The sequence below is a fragment of the Triturus cristatus genome, chromosome 5_2, assembly GCF_964204655.1.
Source record: "Triturus cristatus chromosome 5_2, aTriCri1.1, whole genome shotgun sequence".
Lineage (NCBI taxonomy): Eukaryota > Metazoa > Chordata > Amphibia > Caudata > Salamandridae > Triturus > Triturus cristatus.
The window spans coordinates 273,904,822-273,928,483 of NC_140588.1; the positions used below are offsets into that span (position 1 = coordinate 273,904,822).

At 43.3% G+C, this 23,662-nt stretch overlaps 1 protein-coding gene across 3 annotated transcripts in view; it reads right to left on the bottom strand.

Moving 5' to 3' along the window:
• The window catches only part of ATXN1 (ataxin 1), a 1,009,465-nt gene that overhangs the window by 775,024 nt on the left and 210,779 nt on the right, over nucleotides 1-23,662 (bottom strand). The window contains exon 1 of one of the 3 annotated variants that reach the window (XM_085607038.1): nucleotides 1,410-1,476. The exons of the other annotated variants lie outside the window; for them this stretch is intronic. The gene's annotated coding sequence lies outside the window, so the exon portion shown is untranslated. Of the gene's footprint in view, nucleotides 1-1,409; nucleotides 1,477-23,662 lie in introns of those variants that run through there. 3 annotated transcript variants of the gene reach the window in all.

The following is a 23,662-nucleotide window of genomic DNA, read 5'->3' on the forward strand; positions in this document are numbered from 1 at the left end:
CGCACACGCCCACCGTGACGTCGGACGGCCGGGGGCCGTCCGAAGCACACAAGGGGTTAAGAACATTGGGAGGCCTCAAAACCTGACACTTTCAAGAGATTTGACAAGACAGGGAATTAAAATAGTTGGATAGATGGAACCCCACATGCCAAAGAAAACATTTGCCATAACAAAAAGAAGCCTTGGAAACATGTCTGGTTGTGTTCAAAACGGATCCACACCAGACACATAATTGGGGCTTCTGCTGTATGCTCAGAAGTTTATTAGAGTAATCTTTCGCTGCCCACGCCTTTGCTCCTTTGTATTTAATACCTTGCAGCTTATGATTTGGCCTAATATATATTTTGGGGGACGGCCAGTCCTCTGCCATGGCAACCGATTAAATTACTCTGCCGCCCGACGGAGGTGCCACCCGACACATTTTGAAATGTTGGCTGGCCCGTGGAACATTTCAAGCAGTGACATGGACTGCCAGTTAGGCAGTTCCTGCCAATGCATTGTAACTTTGCAGACTGATGGAGCCGGACGTCAAAGTTTCAATTTTTAAAAATAAAAATAAATAAATACCAAAGCTGGATTTTCTTTCTGACAATAATAAGACAATATAAACAATGGTTGCACTACTCAAAGGTGAGTGGTGTCCCTCTAATAGCACAGCTGGATTGATGCGACGAGTCGCAGATGATCATAAAGTTCCACAAAGGTACTCTTAAAGTTTTAATGTGTTCAAATATCCATTATCATCATGAAAATTCAAACAATGTAATTGTTTAGACAGTTTCAATGATTGTTTTTAAGGAAACCAAAAGAATCCCCGATGCATTTCGGGTGGGAAACCCTTCGTCAGGAGGAATCCTAAAGAATGCAAAGATAGGTGTGAATATCACAACCCCATGATTGTAAAACGAATTAACTGAATTAACTGAAAGCTTAATTGAAAACGAGATGGTCATGATATGTTAATTACAAAAAAACGTAATAGATGATTTAAGAGATGATAGTAAGTGAAAAAATAATAAGTGAAAAAAGTCCAATGCCAAGTTGACTGACTTGAAGAGTTTGTGAATAATAGAGACCAACCACATAATTATCGCTAAATGTGCACCGAAAATAACGTGAACGGTGACAAAGCTGAAAGCTGAACCGTTAATGGAACAATCCATTTAGTGACTGAATAACGCACATGGGCATAAAAATTGTTGAAAAGAGTGCCATGAATGCAAATAGTATCAGTTTAGACACACCCGACTTCGTGACTAAATAATCTGACACACGTAAACAAACACGGTAATGAAAGTTGTAACATGAGCAAGTACGCTAAACTACGTAATTATGTAGCATCTGGTGAAATAACATGCATGTTAGCCAAAGGTTAGATAAACAATTTGGCCAGTTAAACGTAGCTTTACCTTCAGTTTAGACAAAAGTCAAACATGTGCGGTGCTCGCATAAGTGATCAAACTCTTCGCGTTCAAGTTTTGAGTAAGTTATAGACAAAGACAGAGAAAACAGACAAGTGATGCAACCTCACAGTGTCGGCCATCTTGAAACGGGAAAAAGAAAACTAATGTGGGTTGTGAGGTAACCATTAGTGAACTTCGTAAGGGTGTAAAGTAAACTAATGAAAAGCTAATAAAAAACTAATAAAAAAGTAAGTTTGAAAGGAAAGAAAAATGGAAAAATAGAAAGCCTAAAGTGTTGTTACACAAAAGAAAAAGAATTCAAATGAAAGGAAACGAAAGTTGTTGTAAACTACAGTGGAAAAGGTAAAACAACAATAAACAAATTTAGCAACACGGAAGAATTCATTTTATGAATCCAAAAGGTTTCACGTTGAATCAAAAATTTACTGTTGTCTCTGCCTTCTTTATGTGGAACAATTTCACAAACAAGGAAACGCAACTGGTTGATGTTATGCCTGTGTTCATTAAAATGTGTGGCCACAGTGGACTTCATGTTCTTGTTTCTGATGTTGCTTTTGTGCTCATTCAAACGTGTTTTTATTTTCCTTTCGGTTTTACCTATATATTTCACATCATAATAATAAGACAATGCCATCCTTGCCATGGGAGTTTCCTCTCCGCAAACGCGCAAAACAGCACAGTATACCTGAGGAGAGGAGCTCCTCAGATTCTGACATGTTTCTCATAAAATCACCCACAGCACTATCAGATGTGTAGATGGAGTGGAGTCGAGGAGGGTTGACAGCAGCTGTATTCCACTGAATCAGATAGGAAAAGCCTGCCAACCTAGAGCCGGTAAGTTAACTGGAAAAGAGGGAGTAAGGGGAAGCCCCTTTCAACGCCGCCTTCTACACCCCAAACTCTGTAAAATGCTGAAGTAAGATATAGGGCCAGATGTACGACCATTTGAAGATGCCACTCGCAAATTGCGCTTGATTGCGAGTCGCAATTTGCAAGTCGCAATTTCAAATGTACACTAGTGTCTGAGATTCTGATTGCTATTCCCAATGGGGTCGCAAAATGCGAGCCTCATCAATATTCATGAGGCACTCGCAATTTGCGACCCCATTGGGAATGGCTGGCCCTCCCAGGGATGGTGGCCTGCTGGGCTCAGCAGACCTCCATAACTGGGACTGCTTTTAAATAAAGCAGGTTTTTTTTCTAAATGCAGCCAATTTTCCTTAAAGGAAAACGGGATGCATTTAAAAAAATAAAAAACGAAAAGTTTATGTTCCACTTTTTAAGGGAAGGTAGTGGTCCCTGGGACTACTGCCTGCCCCTAAAAAATATTTTCCCCTGCTTTTGCAAAGGGGAAGGGATCCCCTGGGGACCCCTTCCCATTTGCGACTGCATTAGCACCCTCTTGAAGAGGGTGATAAATTGCAAGTGTTTGCGACCGCAATTGCGGTTGCAAAACATACGTACATGGCTTGTGAGTCGCTATTAGGAAGGGAACGCCCTTCCTAATAGCGAGTCGCAAAACACTATTTTGCGAGTCGCAAATTATTTGCGAGTTGCAAAATAGTGTTTGTACATGGCCCTATCAGATTTAGCATGTGCAAACGGGTCACAAACCTGTTTGCGCATGCTACAACTCGTTGTACATCTGACCCATTGAGGTATATTTACTAGAAACTGGTAGAGCTCAGTGTTACGCCAAAATTAGTAATGCACACTCCTTCAGTTTCAGAACTCAGGCATGGGCCTTATTTACAAGAATGCAGCGCACCCCTGCGTTTCCCTTAGCGCTAAATAAGCTGCCTAGCACCAGCGCAGGCACCCTTGCGTCATGTTGCTAGGGTGCCTGCACTCCAGGGGTGATTGTTTATGTGCTGGAAGCGACATCTTCTTGCATAGAAACAATCTTTACAGGTGATTTGCATTCTGCAGCACACATGGAAAGAGCAAACTACGATGAGAAATGAAAAATGTCTCCTTGTATCGCCTGCTTAAGACCAGGTATTCCCTAACGATAATTCTGGCGTTGCCCCATACCTTGTAAATATGGGGCAGCGTCAAAAAGCAATTGGTGGTGCAGCAGAACATCCACTGCAACACCCACTGCACGCCCCTTTTGTGCTGCGTAAATAGGGTCATTATTTACAAGGCGGCGTTAAGCCACGTTAAGTGGCTTAACACCACTTTGTAAATAAGGCGAAGGACTTAACGCCACCAGAACGTCTGTAAAAGTGACGCTCTGGTGGCGTTAACTCCTTTAAAATATGCCCCACAGTGTCTCGTAAAAGCAAAGCCTTAGAAGTGTGATGTGACTTATATTTGAATCGTTTGAAAAGGTGTTTTAAAAAGTGATGTTAAATACAGAATTCGGCTGTTACAAACAATATACGCAGACAAAGTAATTTAACCATTCTGCAGGAAGCAAATGTATGGTTGTGTATTATTATGACAAGTGAAAAATATAATGAGTACACTTTCAAGTGTGAGTTTGCATAAATCATCGGGAGCCCCAGAAACTTGCAACATTAATGTGCAATTTGGATCATAAAAAGGCCCTAGAAGAATTGAGTTTAGAAGTTACAAAGAGTAGGGCTGTTGGAGGAATATTGCTCTTGTTGTACTATGTCCCTGATCATGAAAATAAACGTGAACTGAAAAGGAGTTGGCGCGGATTCCACCACAGGTTTAGCTCTTTAATGATGTGCCTGTTGGAACCAAAGCTTTTCAGTTTAGTTTTGTACCCTCCCCCTGCTATTTACAAGCTCGCATTATACCGCGCGTCCCGCATAAGACACATCACCGGGCAAAGGCTGGGCAGCGGCAATGGCACTGAGAGGGTGCTGATTCCTGGGCACTGGTGCCATTGGTGCGTATTGCACTTATGGATTAATGATGGCAGTTTTAAAAACGCTATAGTCATGGAGCCAGAGTTGCTGAACTGCTTAAAGCTACAAGTCCCAGAAAGCTTTGCGTCGCTGAGGTGACAGCAGCGGCTCCTTGGCTATGGTGGCGTAGTGTCGCCCTCGCTGAAAAATGGGAAAAATAAAATGATAATAAAACCAATTTATTATAATTACATTTTTCTCTCCCTGCTAGAGCCAGCCAAGTCAGGGTGGAGTGGGGCCATGACGACAACAGGGGAGAAGTAGTGCAGCACTGACAGTGCGCATGGCGGTTTGTGCCAAACCGTCATGCGCACTTAGGTTTCTCCAACCCAGCTGTGTTGCACACCTGGGTTGGAGAAACAACACAGACTCCCATGCACAGTCTGAGTGGCAAAACGATCCACTCAGACCAATCCTGGCGCTGCTCTCATGCTATTGACAGCAGCGCCGGGATTGGGTGGGGAGCCTGTGCAGGTGCCCCAGGGACTGCTGGGACACCGTCAGGAGAGAAGCGGAGCACCGAGGTGGATGGCAGCGTTGGTGGCAGAACAGGTAAGGTTTTTAAAATTCTTATCTCCCTAATCCCCCGTCCCATCCCTCCCTTCCCCCTCCCCCACTTGAGTTTTGTGTTGACGCCACTGTTTGGTAATGTGAATAATTTCGATGGTTGGAACGGCTTTTTGACCTTTTGCCTTTGTTCATCATCATTTCCTGATAGCCATGAGCACTTGTGCCACCTGTTCTTAGCAGTGAAGCTTTAAGAATGTGTGAGTCCCCTAGCAAGACATATTTTGGGGGCTCCTGTTCATAATTGTACTCCCCATTTTCTGCTAATTGATGCCCGCATGAAACAAAACAAACTTTCAGAAATGGGGTTCACACATAAACAGTTGAAATATGTCTATCCAGGCCCCCAAATATGCTTTAGATACCACTGGGCAAAGAGAGAGCGATTCAGAGGTAGCCGTAGGCAAAGAGGAGACAGACTGAGATATGGAAATAGACAGAGCTAAGCTAGACAAAGAGAAAGTCTGCTTTCCCACCAGGGGGAACCTTGCAAGGTAAGAGCCCTGGGCAATTGCCCACTTTGCCCATGCCTTAAAATTCCTTTGGTTCTTAGAGGTGTGTACTTTCCACTGTTGCCGCATTCATTCCTCACCACTTCTGGGCGTTCTGCACTTCATTGTTCAATCCTTTTCTCCTGTGCCAAGTACTGCCCACCAGTGCTGAGTACCCTGCTCCCCAGAACTGTGTGAACTAAGCAGGTCTCCTTTGTGAACAAACCTGCACCATTATTTGCATATGAAATCATTATCAAGTGGGGTACTGCAGATATTGATTACTCATCCGCACCTAGTGTATTGGGCAAAAGTGTCATATTGGAATCTTCTGTACTTACTGTCAATCAATTTCCAATGTATGACTGTTTCAGTGCAACTGAGCATATGTGTAATAAAAATATTTTTTTTAACGTGTGGTTCTGCAACTAATACTCTCATATTAAACTGCAAAACTGTGTTCACATGGCCTCTGAATGCTGTAGCATGTAACACAGGCGGGGGGTTGAACATTCACATATCAAGAAACAAACAATGAATGGAATCCTTCTTGCCTGCATAACAGAATTGAAACTGTGAATCCTTCCAGTGTTCTCTGAAAGCACAATTTTGAGGAAGCGGAGGCAAAACCAATAGGTCTGGACTTAGCAGTCATGCGCTTTTTTAACCTCTTGCGTGCCCCGCCCTTGCCCCGTCCTGTGCCGGGCTTTCTATTAGCGGGCGGAGTTCATGACGAGATGGTCTCGTCATGGGCACAGCGCAACCGCGGCCCATGACGAGACCATCTCGTCATGGGCACTGAAGGGGTTAATGTTTTCATTTTTCCTCAAACATATACTGGGGGCATTAAAGATGTTTTAAATAAAGATGAGCTATCACAAAGATAAAATGTGGATTGAAAGCAAAGACTGGCCCATCAGCCCTGGCACTGAAGTGATCTACTTTTTAGGCTGATGTGCAGATGCACACAAACTAAATGCCATCCCTAACCATGAAGAAAAGCAGTGGCTGAAGTGGGCTGCCCGACTGCCCCATGATGTCTGCTGTGGAAGGAAAATGTGGGTGACTCTTGAACAGACCAGTGACTGAGGAGGGTTGACTGAAAGCTGAAAGAGGTGTGGCGCAGCGGCCAGTGCGCCTGACTCCGGACCACGGGGTTCACGGTTCGATCCCTGTTGCCGGTGGCAGGTTAGTCTAGCACCATGTGACTCTGGGCAATAGCTCGCTTAATCTTCCCGATGGCCCCCAGCGCCTTGACACCCTTGGGTAATTGTGCGCTTTACAAATACTAGATTTAATTTCATTATGCATACATAGCAATGTATGTATTTTTATGATGATTCTTTTGAAAAATGTGAATCTGGCAACATAGCTAACGCTGTTTCTAGACCAGACTTTAAAACGATTCTTAAAAAACATTCACAGTGGCATTAAATGCCTCAGTATGCACTTTCTTAATAAAAAGATGTTTGCTATAACCCATCAAGCATATTTTAGAATTTTGAGAGTGGCAATAAAATGAATGAGCCATGTGGCTACACAGAGGCCAGATCATTCCACCACCAGGTAGAACTCTCTGGTTCCCCAGAGTCATGCAGGGGTGGCTCATTGACTCCAGCATTTTCTTTGCATTATGTGACTTGTCTTGCAGATTTTATAATGGATCAAGAGGGCTTCAAACCCTACAGTGCAAACAAAAAAGTCTGACCTGGATAAGCGTATTATTCATGGAACAAAAAGAAATGAATAATTCCCCGGGTGGTCAGGCTTGCTCACGATGTGCTTTTTGTTTATGCTCCACCTACTTTAAAATTTCACCAGCCGCCACTGCTATTTACAGCGCTTAGGAACGAGCTAACTACCATAGGAAGCTCGACTGAAAAAAGCTAATTGTTCCACTGAGGCTAATTCGCCGGTAAATGCATACTGGTGAGCAACCTTCTCCTGAGGAGAAGAAAATGCTTAATAAATAAAGACTCATGTAGCCTGTAGTGCATATCTGACCATCACCCACAAAATGCATGGTCCAAGCAAGTCCCATCGGGAGGCTCCTGTCTCTCGCACCACCCTTTGCTGCTGTTATCATTGCCAATTACAGTATCAACACAACTACAAACCATCACATTCCTACAAGTGTGACAATTCTGACTATTCCAGGCCCCCAAAGTTATAAGAATGGCATTGGCAGCAGGTGTTACATACTTTTAATGTATATTAAATTAATAAACAACTGTTGTTGTGCTCCTTTCTAAATTGGACAAATGGCGCCACCACATGGCAGACTGTCATAAGCGCTCGTGTGGACAATTTAGTGCTGGTGCTGAGAACCGGAAACCACAGGCTCAAACTAAGCAATGGTCCTATGTCTTCCAAGAGGGTCCTTTCGTCCAAAGCTTTTTGCCTTATTGCAAAAGCATCCGAAGGAATCCGGTGGAAGCTAACAACAGAGTTTTCTTCCCTACTGTTTAACCACAAATCCCTCGCCCCCACATAAATGTGTGGACTACTGGTGCGTTAAAGGCATGGGGTGCCCATTAGCTTTCAAAGTACACAAAAAATGGAATGTGCTGCTCCTTCTCGGGGTGTAGTAATTTGGTGGTGCACTTCCTTTACTTATACAATGAACTATAGGGATACGTAAAGTGGGCCTGGGCATTCGTGACAGTGATTTGTTCGGAACGGAGTCTCACTGTCCCCAAGCTGTCACTTGCCTCAGATCCAAAGATGTGATGCCGGTGACAGGTAAGTGCACGGGCTCGATTGACCCCTTGACAATCAGATGTCGAGAATCTGAAGAGAGGCTGCTCCTGTCAGTCAGCTTTTCCTGTAATTGGAGGAATTATCTGGGGGCTTCTCAGCAGCCAATGAGACGCAGAGTTTTGGGTCTGACAGGAATGGCGTAGAGAGATTTTTCTGTGACAACCAGCTCATCTGCAGTAGTACTGTACAGCTGCCCTCTCCATACCAGGCAAGGATGTGGCATGCACATAGTTATTTATGTTGGAAAGCACAACAGAGGAAACCTGATCACGCTCTTGTTTGGAAAAGGCGCCTGAGATTAGCAACACAGGTTATCAGAGGGATTCTAGTCCTATAACTCTGCATGTGACATGGTCACAATAACATTATTCCAGGGATAATACATTGATATCCTGATTGTGCCACAGTAAACTGACTGACAGAGGTTCTTATGAATTGTCCTTGATTCTATTTTTTCTAGAACTAATGAATCTCCTTAAATCTTTATGTAGAGGCCCTTCAGTCATTGGAGTATTTCATCGTGCTTGGGGGAAGTAAACACATCACAGTACTTACCCAGCATTATTTGTTTTAATATGAAGAGCCGGGTCTAAGTTGGGAGCTAACCCGGAGAAATTGTACAAAGACCTGGACCTGATAAACAATAATAATACTGTGAGCTGAAACCTGAGGGCCCTGAGTCCAGGACAATCTATAAAAGAGATGTTGATATGTAATACTTCTGATCTACTGACTATTAGGCCACTGTTGTGTGCGAATAAGTTATGCCAAGCATTGCCAGCTGGCCAGTTTAATACTGGCCTGACTGACATTTTAATGCTCCAGCCAGCACAAAGATTAAAAAAAATCACCTACAGCCAGTAAAGCATTTTAATATGTGTTCTACAGCTGCCCTAATGTCCACTCACTAATATATAAGGTAAATAAAGACGGAAAGGCCATGTTAAAAGTGAACACAGAAAATATCTTATAAAGCTCTACTTAAGAACCATGTCTGGGCCTTTGTAGAATTTTAAAGCATGCGGAGATGGCCAGTATTCGTCTCTGGGAAAGGTGGAATCCCTATGCATGCCACACATGTGTAGCTCTCTGTAGATGATTACGTGTTGGTCTGGGATGACATTTTAGTTCATCCTTTATATAACAAGCATTGGCAATGCCAATAAGCCTGGCTTTAAAGGAATGTTGTATGGTAATGTAAGCAATTCACTAGTAAATTGCAAGAGTATGTATTTGTATTTGTGTGGAAGCAAAGACTGGTAGAATAAAATAGCTTAAGGTTAAATAGTCAGGTGACAGTTGCACTTTCAAGCCAGACCTAAACATCAATGTAGGTATGAGTGCCCTCCTCCCATCTCTAGTGCTGCCACAGAAAAACACCATATATTATCTAGTTAATATTTAAGACAGTATAATAGCATTGCAATGTCATGTGTGTGCCCCTGAAAGTTCAAGCTCAGGCAGCTGGATAAATAAACAAAATGATCACAGCTGTGTGGAGGGCAAGCACTTTTTTTCTAGAAGCACACAACTTCTTCCCAATCAAAACATGTACTCCTGGCTCCAAACATGTGGGCGGAGCCAAAGCCCCTCTCTAGTGATCCTCACATAATTGTAAGGGGACAGCTATGCTGTCAAGCCAGACCATAAAAACTCAATGAAAGGTTTCCAAAAGAAAGTGAAGGTTCAGGGTTACTCCAAACAGAAGAACATTAATGGGGGGCTAACCTGTTTTAAAAAATTCTAGCATGTTTTCCTTTATTGAGGACGTAAGCATATCTAACAGGAATGCCGCACAGAGCAATATGGCAGCACTTAAGGACATTAACCGAGGGTCAGTTAAATGCGACCATTGCAACGATACATGCAAAATTTATGAAAAATGGCATATAGATATTAGAAGTACAATAAATACAGAATATTACACATTTACATATTCACACTGTGGTGCAGAGACCAGTCTAGGATTGAGTGTCATCTCCACAAACATGGCAGAATATCTGAATGCACCAGAGGGATGAGGCGCAATAACTATTCCAGTCTCTTAAAGGAACAGAGAGCGCTATTTGGGCAAAATAAATGAACCCGCGGCAGGTACATACAGCCTTATGCCAGCAACCGACCCCGATGTAGAACCTAGAGATCTAATGCTGTGATTGGTTGTCACTATGATTTTGAAGTTGCACAGTGTATTTTCTTGTGGGAGGCTCCTATGAAACTTGAGGTTTTTGAACCCTTTGCCCCTCATTATGAGGGGTGTCTAACCAAAATGAAATATGCCGCGTTTTTCAGTAATTTTATTCCGAATAGTGTTATTAAATCAGATACTAGTCTGATGATATTGGAATCGTCAATGCCTCCTCCAGGAGTTAAGCAACACTGTTGACTCATATTCTTGGGGGAACCTATGGGTCTCCCTGTTGATTAAGTTCATTATGAGTGGCCCAGTGGGGACACAGTAGTTATTAAGCACGATAATTGTATTAGCACGATAATTGTTGATACCGCTTGGATTGGAAATCACACATGATCAGCCTCTTTAAAAGAGCTTGTGTCAAGGGTGACGTCATGATGTGTTGCTGGCATTTTAGAATCCGCAGCATACCTTTTAAGGAAGTCTTTAGGAGGTAGCACCTGCACAAACCTATCACACTTTAAATTGTTTATTCGGTGCATCTATGTCACCTGTCAGAGAAAGGGAGCCTGGATCAGGTAATAGAAAAAGAGGCAAAGCGGAGAAAAAGGTAAGGGAGGGCTTGAGGTCGCAGTTTGTCTGGGAGGAAAGGGGAAGAGTTTGGAGTAAGGTACTGCAAGGTTTACAATTACAGGAAAACTAAAACTACAAAAGTTACGGTGTCTGGTGGTCCAAGTGCCACAGATTTAGCTGTGACTGATACCAGAGCCTAGGATTCCATTGACCAGGACTGAGTTGACAGCATGGCTATGTTATATCAGAAACTGGATAGAACGCATGGATAGAGCGCCCGACTTGAAATGTGTTTGTTCCCAGTGACATTCTCAGAAAAGAGAGCCGATGACAAGTCGCCCAAGAAGCAAGAGGTTAACTACAATCGCAAGCACAGTTGTTTCAGTCTTTAAGAAGAAACCAAAGGATCCCCGGAAATGTGACAAAGCACCCCTTTATTCGTTACACCACCAACCCCTCCCTTCTTCCTATATTCACCCTTTATATGGTATATTAACCCTCACAATAAACATGAACCCCAGCCTAGGCCCATCCTTTAGAAGTAGTCCACTTGGCATCAATTTGTAAATAGCAAGATTCTTCAAATGCCACACCCTCACTTGATGCTTAAAGTTCCACGACAAGAGCCTTCCTGGGAGTCAAAAGAATCACCAATAAGCCACATGCTTGGAGCCGTAGTGCCATGCCGAATCTTTATTGGTTAACAATCGCCCACTCATGCAGCCGCTCATTATCACTATGCCATATCTGATGCTGATCAATTAAAAGAAAGTTGGGTAAATTCATCAAATGGGAAATGAAGGAGAGGAAGACAGGGTGCAAATTTGTGTACAAATCAATTGCAAAAGCATGTAATGGTATCAAGAGGTATACATTTAGGGTATGTCAACTATAACATGGTGCTCATCCTAAGCTATCAACACCAATACTAAGTTGAAACCAAGATCTGGAAATGTGATCTTAGTGGAGAGTGTTTTGATTTTTTAAGCTTCTTTTTAAAGATTTGTCTCTGATAAATGATGTTGGAATTAAAAAAAATTAAGGGCAAATTGACTGCTGCTATGTCGCCTGCAAAGCATTGTTACAACCGCACAGTAATCACATCCAGATGTCCCCATGCGCCCTATTGCAGGAGCTCAGCGTTGCCCTCCATGTCCTTAAGTCTGCGGTTAGCTCAACGCCATCTCCAAGAGTTCAGGTTGGTGCTGCGTGATCACTGAAAGGCACAACATGTTCCCTTTCTCATTCCTTTGGGGCGAAATGTGCAAATCTGATATGCTGAGCTCAGGGCCCATTAATCAATCAGATTTTCTCAAAAAACACATCCAGCAGTTTTGCTACGTTCTTTTGCATTCCAAACAGAGTCCAGTGTCTTGGGGGCATATTAACAAGCCAGGCGATAAAATTATCGCCGCTTTAGCGGCAGAAAACTGCCGCTAAAACAGCGATAATGGGCTTGATAATATGCTCTATGGAATTCCAATTGAAGCCCATGTTAGACGTCCTTCACATTTAACATGGGCTTCTACGGGAATTCACATCGGCATATTATCAAGCCCATTATCGCCGTTTTAGCAGCAGTTTTCTGCCGCTAAAGCGGCGTTAATTTTATCGCCTGGCTTGTTAATATGCCCCTTAGTTTTCAAGAGGGTGCTATACTTAGTGGAATTGAGCTACTACAAAACAAGAAATTGTAAAAAGTGGCGTTTGTACTTTTCTGCAGTATGAGTCACCAACACATTTAATGGGATGCAGACTGGTGAGCAGTGGTACGGGTTTTCCCAACTAATAAAAACTAGATTATGGTGGAGGTACGAGCAGGCGGCTCACAGGGCTTCTGGCAGATAACTGCTTCCCGTCAGCCCCCAAAAGGCAGGCCCGAAGATCACACCACACCCTGCCGGGTCCCATCCCTGGAAGCAGCTGGAATTTGGGGTGCTCTTTCTGGCTTACTATAATAGTAGCCTATTCAAAATAGACCCTGAAAAACTGCTTCTCTTCAAAACAGTGAAAGATAGCACAGGCGATCTTTAATTCTCACAAAATGAAGGTATAGTCAATCTCACAAAAAATGCCTTGGGGGAGATAATTTATGTTCCTATCTCCATTCCTTTGATGAAACGATTTTAGTGAACTATTTCAAAGCTGTTTTTATGCGCTATATTTCAATTCACTCCTTTGAGTGTAATTTTATTCATGGATACTTGTGGTTTCTGCTCACTGACAGTGTGGTCTGCACGCCTTCAGTCTCAAAGAAGCCAAACAAAACACTGTAGCAAAGTCAACCCGCTAGTTCAGACCTGGTCAATCCGCTAGTCCAGACCTTTGTCTGTGACTATATTTCACCTTTTGGGTAAATCTAGAATAAAGGATATCACTGGATATCTGCAAGATATGAAATATAAAATATGATCCTTTTGTACACAGTTCTGTTCAAGAGTGCATGGGCATAAAACCAGTTGCTCAACGACTCCACGGAAAAGTGCTCAATATAAAACCAAGACATCAATGCAGCCGACCTAAAGTTAAAACTATCCTCAAGGAGTCAGGGAGTAGGATCTAAAATGGTGTCTGAGCATTTAGGTGTTTTTCATCGAGCAGGAGCTGCCTTTATTGAACAAAGAACCCCTTACATGAAGCTGGTAAATTATCAAAAAGTGAAATCAACACTGTTCAGTTTAGGATAGGGTCCCTCCCACTTTGTTCTTTTACCAGCAAATGGGCTAAAGAAAGTAATAGTGAGTGCCCCGCCACATTTTCTTTTTTTGCCCAGCCTATTTCACACTGCGCAAGCGTTGGCTAATCCAACTGTGCAAGAACATCGGCTTTGTGCGTAGCGCGGAGGCATTGAGGGTCTTAAAATATGCAACTCACCCGCCAATAGTGTTTGCTGTCTCACGCTTTTTAAATTCAACGTGGTTCATTAGGTGACCCTTTTTAAAGTAGTTGATTCCGGGAGGAGAGAAATAGTTGATTATGCTTAGGATTGCTTTTTATCATTTATGCGTCCCCCCGGATCTAGACTATATCCATTCCTAACTTTGTAAAAAATGTTATCTTCACTTTTATTGTATCCTTTTTAAATCCTTTCTATGACATTTAAAATAAATATATATATATATATATATATATATATATATATATATCACCACTTATATGGCAGAGTTTCCTTTTTCTTCCTTAAGTGTATCTCTGTAAAACTGTTGTGAATTTAACGATAATGAACTCGGTAATATTGAATGTGCTATTGTAAATATTTTTAAGCGTGTTAATGTTTTATTGTCAAATGTACTTTTATGGTCTTTTGCGGCCGAAATAAAGATTTTGGAATGGAAATCAACACATACAATGTCTACACAAAAATATAGAAATATTACAAACCATACACAACATGCTACTAAAAGCACCGTGAGGTCTAGTCTGAGGTTCTATACAAAAACAACACAGTACAATAAAATGCTTCCGATTACCTGATTATCCTGCATAATGAATTGATACAAAGCAAAACCAGTTCCTATATCGGTAAACTGGAAGAACTAGCTGAATTTAAGTACAGTAAGTAATAATTTTCAACTCGGATTGAGGTACTGCAACTAAAAACGAAAATCTGGCAAGATGAAATGTTTCATTCATTTGCCTGAGTTCTGAAACAGAATTCACATAATCTGATAGGTGCCTGAGGGCCATCTCAGTGACAATTCCGAAATACCCACTAGATCGTGAAAAGCGCTAGTTGCAGCGGAAAGCCAGCATAGCTCCTGGAAGCTGCATGGGTAAATGTACAAGTCTTTTATATGACCAGTAGGAACTATTTAGTAACCAGCCCCAACTTAGGTCTCTCCCAGTATTCTATCATACAGGTACATGTAAAAGTGAAATTATGCTGTACACCCTACAGCCTGGAGGATAGTGATTGGCAATCACTAACGGTATCAGGTAGGTTGCAAGTTTGGCACCATAAGCTTCTCTCCGCGAATGCATATAACTGAAAGGTACACCATGCCCTAACATAATGGGTACGTTCCCACAGTCAGTGTCGTTGCCAGAATACACATGGTTCATGGATCTCAATGTTCCACTATTTTATGCTTGTAATCCAAAGCAAGGAAAACATATCTTGCTCAGTGCCGTCTTAACGCATGGTCACGCTGAGCAGTTGTCCGGGGGCCCCATGAGCATAGGGGCCTGATGCAAACCAGAATTTAACACAAATTTTCCATTAAACACTTTTATTCCTGTGAGTGGTTGTGAAAGCAGGGCCCCGTGCACTGCTTTGCGCGGGGGCCTATAATGCTGTTAAGACGGCCCTGAATACTTGATTCAAACTTGACTATATATGTTCACAGAGATATGACCTGAGATTGTAGTTTTATTCACTGGGAAGTTACCCGACCCAGGGTGTTTTCAGTCCAAGACCCAGGAAAGTTTACAAGCCATATAGTGCTTAGAGCAGGGGGCAGAGCTAAGGATGCCCAGGAGGGACAAGTCTCAGAACTAGACCACAACTCAATGCACAGTGAGCCTGGAAACTGTCAGCATCACTCTTTCAGCCAACTCACAACACCAAATAACGAAAGTAAAAGACCAAATGGGCCACAGTGGTGGGAGATGCTTCAAAGCCCGGATATTCATCGCCATTAGTAACATCACCAACACATATTCTCGAAGCTTCATTACAAAGTGACAGATCTTCTCACATTGATCTTAAGAAGCTGTCGTTCAAAAAGTCTTTGTATATAGCCATGTCTGTGTGAATGTACAGAAGGATGCATGGATGGTTGTATTAGGGGTATGCGAAATTCATTTAGTTCGTTTTGATGGAATGAATTGAAATTTTGACAAAATTAGGAGTAGTTACATAAAATATAAGTCCGTGAAATTGCGCTATATTTTAGTGTGAAATGTGTCCTCGAGTCAATTTTTGTCATATTTAAACAACAGCATCGCAAACAACAGCAGCTCGCATGTTGGTGGTTCCATGCGTTTGTGGCAAATTTTTACTGTGAATGGCATGTTTCACTGTACATTTTTACCTCAAATGCCGCGAAATTACGTAAAGTGGCGTAATGGCTTAATTTCATGAATTTCACATAACACACATAACATGAAATTCCCAAAATGTATGTGAATTATGCCGGAGTAATTTCAATTTCGCCTAGCCTTAGTTTGTGTGGGATTTGCCTTCCGCTAAAGCTTCGGGGCTTCTGTGCCAGAAGATAATATGCACCGAGCCCAAAATGATAGATGCAGGAAACCCTGCAGGAAAGAAGAACAAGCATTGGCATAGCCAATAGGTCTTGCCTTTGGGACTTTATAAGTGTTTAGCTATGCAACAGTTGCATAACTAAATACTTATAAGGTCCCAAAAGCGAGACATATTGGCTATGCAAAGCGGCCGTGCGGCCGCGAAAGTGAATGTAATCGCGGTAAAGCGCGGCGCGCGCGCCCGCACACATGCACTGTAGCTCTAGGCTGGCCTGGTAGCACTTTTTGGAGCCCTCTCAATAAGTCTCGCCAGACCAGCGCATGTGCTGGGTCAGGCGAGACCTAAAAATAGCTCCTCAGTTTAACGCTGTGCTTCTTGCCAATTCCTTTCCACCAAATCCCTGCTTTCCTTGTGCATACATACAGTGATCCGTGCTTGCCATCTTCATTACTTACAAAGTGCTGAACCAGCAAGCCTGGCTCACAGATCCACACAGGAGGCTTCAATCTGAAATGTGTACCTTGTCCCACACATTGCTCAACTTTCGCTCATGAGCCAAGAATGGAATAACTGATTAATAACAGACCCAAGTTTACAGAAGGCATTTCTAGCAGCGCCTACAACAACTCAACACCTCAACACCTCTGAACACTCTGATTTTGATCAAATATGAATTTGTTATCTTCTTTTCACTGTTTACTTAAAATGCAACCTAGTGGAACCTGTCTTGTTGACTGTAAGCAAGACATCACTGCCAGTGCCAACATCTGCCTGATTAATACTACATTAGGGAGACCGCAGAAGTGGCTACTGGCGTTTAGGGTGTAGAGCCATCTACACTAGGAGAGTTGTCCAGCGGGCAGTCCAACAGTGGCTCAAAAAGCGGAGATGGAAGACAGAGGTCTTTGGGAAGCAGCAGATTCAAGGCAGAGGAGAGGGTGCAACACTGAAAATCTTAAGGTGGAGAACGCTTCTGAGTCGCTTTCAAGTCACGCGTTACTTGCTGCCGCTATTTTCCTGCACAACTTGATGTTTGGCGGGAAGTGCATGTGGGAAGGGGAATAGACTGACAGTGAGAGATATTCACAATGCAAAATGTCCTGAGGCTATCACATTGCCTACACCCACTGCACATCACCATGCTCCTTAGACCACCTCTACAATAGAGAAGCGAAAAGCAGAGATTTCACCAGGACCCAGCCGTGGCCCGTGCATGTATGAGCGTTGGGGCAGTGAGGCTCGGTGAGTGGGGAGGGATTTTGACGGACAATGACAAGGGAAAATTCATTATTTATTTAATATTCCCTCGTCATCGTCTGTCGAAATCCCTCCCCACCCGGTCCCACCGCTCTTACCTGCACAGGCCGCGGCTGCGTAGGACCCACTCTTTGGACTGTCTTCTTGGCTCATTGATGTTTTCTCAGAACTCAGAAAGACCAACAGGGTCACGTGTCTTCCATTCGCTCTTTGACAAGAAAACATAAAGGATTTCCTTTAAACATTCCCCAAAACATTGATTTCAATAGTGTTTTTCTTAATGTTCTCTTCTGCTAGAAGAAAAGTGCACAATGAGTCCAGGAGCCTAAGGTGGCAACTGTAGAAATCAGGGATTTGGGGAAGCAGTTCCTTTCTTGTTTTTAATCTATTATATATTTTTAGGCAACAATTAGTTACTTTTCAATAAATTGTTCTTTGCCTCTACTTCAGGTATTTTTGATAAATAAAATATAGCTAACACTGCAATGCACTAAATACCGGAGAACCACTATATACAGTTAAGAGAGAGGAACATTGCACGAGTTGAGAAGAAGAAAACATGCTCAACAGATCGCTGAAATAAATGCTTCTCGAATATCACAGGAAAACTCAACTTTTCCAGTGGTGGCTGCTACCTGGAAGCAGCAGTGGGGCGGGGTTGGGGGATAAGGGGCCGGGGATCGGATTTTTAAAAAAATCACTTAGCTTCCGGCTTACGCCGCCTTTCCTCCGTCTTCTTCCTCGCTTCTTGGGGGAAGCAGGATGCACCAGGGCTCCCAGGCTCCCCGCAGCCAATCGCACAGCTCCAAAGCAGCATTGTGATTGGTCTGAGCACCATGACACGGCGCTCAGCCAGATGCTGGAGAGGTGGGGATGTTCTTCACGCATGCTCTAATGCAGCCTGCATGGAGAACATGCTATGTGCCCATGACTGTTTGGCCGGCCAATCCCTCATGCTCACATACGAAGTGCAAACCCCTCCTCCTCCTGCTCTGAGAGCAACCCCGCCCCAGAAAGAAGCCGCGACGGGTAAAAATAAAATGTTAATAACCTCGAGGTATTATCATTTCATTTTTCCTTTTCTTACACTGCATAAAGCAGTGGGGCGACGCTCCTCCGCCTTAGCGGAGGAGCCGCCACTGGTTTCATATTCATGATCAAATAGAAATGGGGCCCAGTCACGTGGCCTTATAAAAGCTTTCTATTCTTACAGCAAGATAACAAGGAAGTAGAATAACCCTATTACCAGCACACTTTCTACCGGCATTCAAATAGGTATAAAGCAATTGTGAAGAACTGATTTATTTTTGGCCACTTGCGTCATGATTGCCATGCAGACACAAAAGGTCCTGCACCCACTTTCATCGACTGTTGCCCTGATGCATGCAACATGTGACAAAAGAAAACTTTTAAAAGGAAACCTAGACACTTTGAATATTTTTCGCATGAAGGGTAGCATATCAAGGAAAGGAGACTTCAGGTTCGTTGTCCCTGGAACATTAAATAACGTGTCTGCAAAACGTTGGAAGCCAAGCTTAAAATTGTAAATGTAAAATTTGTGACGACCCCATTGACTCTGGCAGACCAAAAGAATGCCTTCCTGGAGAGGTTTTCATGATACTGCGTCATATTAAAAACTTTGAAAAACAACTGTTGGTTTTCTACCAGTTACACAACTGCAAAAACGTCAAATAGTTTATGTCTATAAAGAATAGTTTAGACGTTTCTGATCAGATGGTAGATAGGGGTGTGCGAAATTACCTTAATTTGTTTTTGTGTAATTATAAGAAATGCGAAACCACTTTTGGCAAAATATTTTCGCACACAATGTGCCCTGGCGTCTAGAATGGGACATTTAGAGCTAAAAAAAAATGTGCAAAAAACCACATGCGCTAGAAACACAGGTGCTTGCTTTCTGGTTCTTGGCCCTATTCCCGTTCGCTCGCTTTACGTTTTGGGTGCAAATGATGCATAATTACGCAAAGTGGCACAATAGCATTATTTCCGGAATTTTACATAAGAAATGTAATGTGAAACTACTGAAATGACGTGAGATTACTCATGTGTAATGGAAATTTCACCAAGGTCTTGTCGTAAGTAGGCCTGGGCCAAAATTCCATTCCGTTCGCGGAAATTGCGATAATTTGGCATTTCCGCGGAAAGCGCGAAAATGTCAACATTTCCGCATTCCGCAGCTTAGCGATAACTTGTTTCTTGCTCGCGCTGTAAAATAATACATTGTCGCGTGCGCGCGATCGCCTTACCTCAATCCCCGCGTTCGCCGACAAGTTTTCCCGATCCGGTCGCGTTCTCCACGAGATGTTGGAATGTTGGTAGCCATTTGCGCTGTCTCGCGACAGTTCGCGCCCGCAGTAACGTCATGCGTCACGCGATCACGTCTTTCTTCTCGCGATCATGCACTGCGAGACAAGTGAAAACAAGATGGCCGCGCCCGCGAGCAACCGCATGGGTAAGTTGGCGAGCCGCGACCACGCAGAAAATACCGCGAACGGGCGGGAAAAAAACTTCCGCATCTTCGCGATATTTCCACGTGTTTGCGGAGATTTTTAACATTTTCGCGATAATTTGTGAAAGTGAATTTCGCAAATTCCGCCCACCCCTAGTCGTAAGGGAAGATGGTGTTGTGATAAAAGTATTTATAAAGTAATCTGCATCAAACACAAAGGGTTTTTTTTGTTGGTGCTTTCATGAAAACATTTAGAGTGACAGAAGTGCAAATCACATTCTCAAGTTCAACTATTGTAGGCAACACAAGGTCACTTCAATATGTAGTGGTGAGCAGAATAAGAGGGCCATTAGGGCACACAGGCTCCTACTATCTGTTCCAATTATTATTTTCAAATGAAAAGCTTTCTTTAATGTTGTACCATATGCAAGTGCACATGATGACATGGTTGATTCTCTAATTTAACACAAAGAGTCTGTAGTCAGCAAAGATATACAAAAAGTGAGGAAGGATACTGCAGATAATGCGGCCACAAAGTGATGCAGCCAGTGCTTTAAATGGGCCGGTACTCACCGGTACTGAGTACGGCACTTCTCATTTTTACCGCTTTGAGTACCGGCACTTCTCTGCTGCCAAGGAGAGTACCGGTACTCATCAAAGGGAGGGTCATTGTTGCTTTGGCTCACGTGCACGAACGAGGCAGTCTGACAGCCAAAGCGCCTCTAGCCCAAGCTGAGCCCCCTTTAAACAATTCAGCAAGGCTCATCTGCATAATGTCAGGTGTTCACCACCACACTGTGTTTGACAGAGCAGGGTCCATTCAGGCCCTATGCTGTCAATCACATTCACACCATGGTGTGAATTTGTGCACACACTCAAATCCAGGCATCCCGCTGACAGCAGCAATTAAGAAAGCCATGGGAGATAAGGGGTGTAAAATGGCCTTTATCCCACCTGAGTCTTTTGTGTGAGTGTCTGTCTTTTGTGTGTCTGGGTGGTTGCCTGCTTGTGCGCGCATGTTTGTGTGTGTGTGTGTGTGAGAGAGAGAGAAAAGCAAGTGAAAGAGGGAGGGAATCCAGACACTAGGGAGGTATTTTAAAGGACATTCTTGGAATGCTTTGTGTGAGCATTGCTGCTTGTTTCTGTGAGTGCGCACTCACGAATATATAAGTATTCGGCCACATAGTAGAAGTGTCTTATGTCTTGTTCTTAGTGCCGCCCCTAGCCCCGTCCCGTGGCTACACTCATAGCTCATTTCAAGAGTACCTGCACTTATTTTTTCCCATTTTAAGCACTGGATGCAGCCAAGTGAGTCTTTGCAATCAGGGGCTTTCAAATAATGGCTCACATTTGAGACACTTGTGACATTCATCAGGGAAGAGTGCTGTCATCTTTGTATTAATATTTCCGTCACGTGATCGGAAGGTACTTCGAATGAATTAATTCTCTGCAGATCTCGCCCTTGAACACAAAATTGAATATCAAACACTGGAGAAGGTGCCATTGGTAATAGTCCACAGGAAGACACGTTCTCTGATGGTGACTTACATAGCATGGCCACTGATGTAGATACTTTGTGTACTATTACTGAAGTAGCAGCCTCAGATCTGACTATCAAACTGAAGCAATCATCAACACAAACGATGGACAAAGATGAGCACCACATACAACAGATTAGGAAAGTCCCATGATAACTTATTTAGTTTCCAAAAAGTTGAAATTAAACTGCATGAAATCATCAGAAGCCTCGTGGCCTCCAATAAAATGCGCTTGCATCTATTAGAGGCTGAACGCATTGGTAAGAACACATACCAAAGGCTCCTGGAGGACTGCTTGAAGAGGTTAACCAGCCCCCCACCCTCCGAACCCTTCTGACATGGAATTGTCCAGTGCCTTAAAATCAAGTCAATGAAGGATAATGAGAGGTCTACTCCAAGAAACCTTGTAACAGACAGTGGGGGCTCCTCCACCGGAGCAGAGGAGTACACCCCACTTGCAGCGAGCGCAGCAGGCAAACACACAAAAATAAAATGGCATAGTGATGCCATTTTAATTTGCCACCAGCTTGCGTTGTGTACAGCACGAGCGTGAGGCAGGGGGCGGGGCTGAATCCTGCTATTGCAGGAATCGCGGCCCACCACAGTTTCTAAACGGTAACCATCACTGGTAATAGACCGTAGTCCCATGACTCAGCGGCAAATCAGTTTAGCAGAACTTTGAGGACATGCCATGAAAAAAAGAATTGATGAATATACTTGTGCATATGGTTTCTCATACAGATCTTTCATGTCATAGTTGATTAAAGCACTTGGGAATGGCTGTCTTGTGCTAGGAAGGTACGTCAAGGAACATATAGCCGAACCGCTTGCATCATTGTTGGTAGGGCTCTAAAGAGTGAGGACATGTGCACACCGTTTAGTGACACAGGTGGCGCTTCTGAAAATACTAATGGAACGAACATCAACGTGATGGATTCCTTGAGTACTCCATGCGTAAAAAGGATACCTGAGGAGTTTCAGCTTGGTAGAGTTATTTGCATGAACACATCTGTCACAAAGGTTCATTTCCACATTTAACTTTGTTTTTTTATGTCACCAAAGGAATGGAACAAACGTGTCTTGATCGGTTGTTGAAGGTAGGACTAAATGTATGTAGGCCTCTAAATGTATTTTTACTTCCTCTACAGGGGTATCCACTTTATTTATGTTGTTTTGCGTTTAGACTGGAAATAAACTCTGAGGATGCTAAAGTATTTTACAGAGAGTGCAGAAATGGGTACATCTCGATTGCATGAACAGTAACAGTTGTGTAGATTCGTACCAGTCAATTAAGGATTCAACAATATTCTGAAATTCTTGTGAAGATAGTGTCGTGTATTGGGAGGTAGGTAGTTTCTAAAGAGCTTTGTAGAAATTTGAAGCGTAAATGGGATTCATAAGTAACAAGATCAGAGAACCAGTTGTCAAAATAAATCCATGAATTGGATGGCTGGGTGGGAAGGCAAAAACCAAAGGAAATGATGGACGGAGTGCTGAACATTGCAAGCACTCATCCCCAGTCAACTGATCTGGGTTTAATCCATCACCGTTCCTTAGCCCACTCTGCCACCCCAGTTCAGACATGGCCATATGCAAATCAGTCTGACCCTGTGCCTCATGGGAACAGTCCAGCCCGAACTGCCAAGCCATGTCTTCCCTGGACCGGAAACAAGCCTCCTAGGACCGGTTTCTGGCATTTCAGCCGTCTTCAGCCAGGCTTGCTTGAATCCAGTGGCAAAGTGAGCAAGGGACTCACGTCTGAGCATACCCTGCCAACTTATGGCGAACAAAGCAAAAACCAAAGGAAATGATGGACGGAGTGTTGAACAATGCAAGCACTCACCCCCAGTCAACTGATCTGGGCAACCATCAAATACATTGCTTGGCATGGCCTACCACAAACCAGTTTTACCACAAATTCAGGCTGTTTAGCGACTCAAGTCTACAATTTGCTTTCCCCGCAGCGGGTATGCGAAATGGCTGGTCCACTCACTTATCACCAACTCCCAGACCAACCTCTACATTGATGCTGCCACATCTAGCTACCCTTGGAAAGCTTGAATGTATTTGAACCTTTGTGCACTCTACCAACCGCTTTATAAATATATCCATTTACAGGGCCGTTTCTACCATTAGGCAAGACTACGCGGCAAAAGGGGGAGGGGTGCAAAAAACATGAGTTTGGGACTATCTAATCCATTTATTCTTCTAGCCTGTATGACAGGGGGAGAGAGTGGTGGTATTAAAAGGGAGGGGGCGGTATTTTTCATTTTTTCGCCTAGGGCGGCAAAACACCTAGAAACGGCCCTGTCCATTTACAGCTGACGTTTTAACATTAATGTTGGCTCCGTGCATTAGCCAGT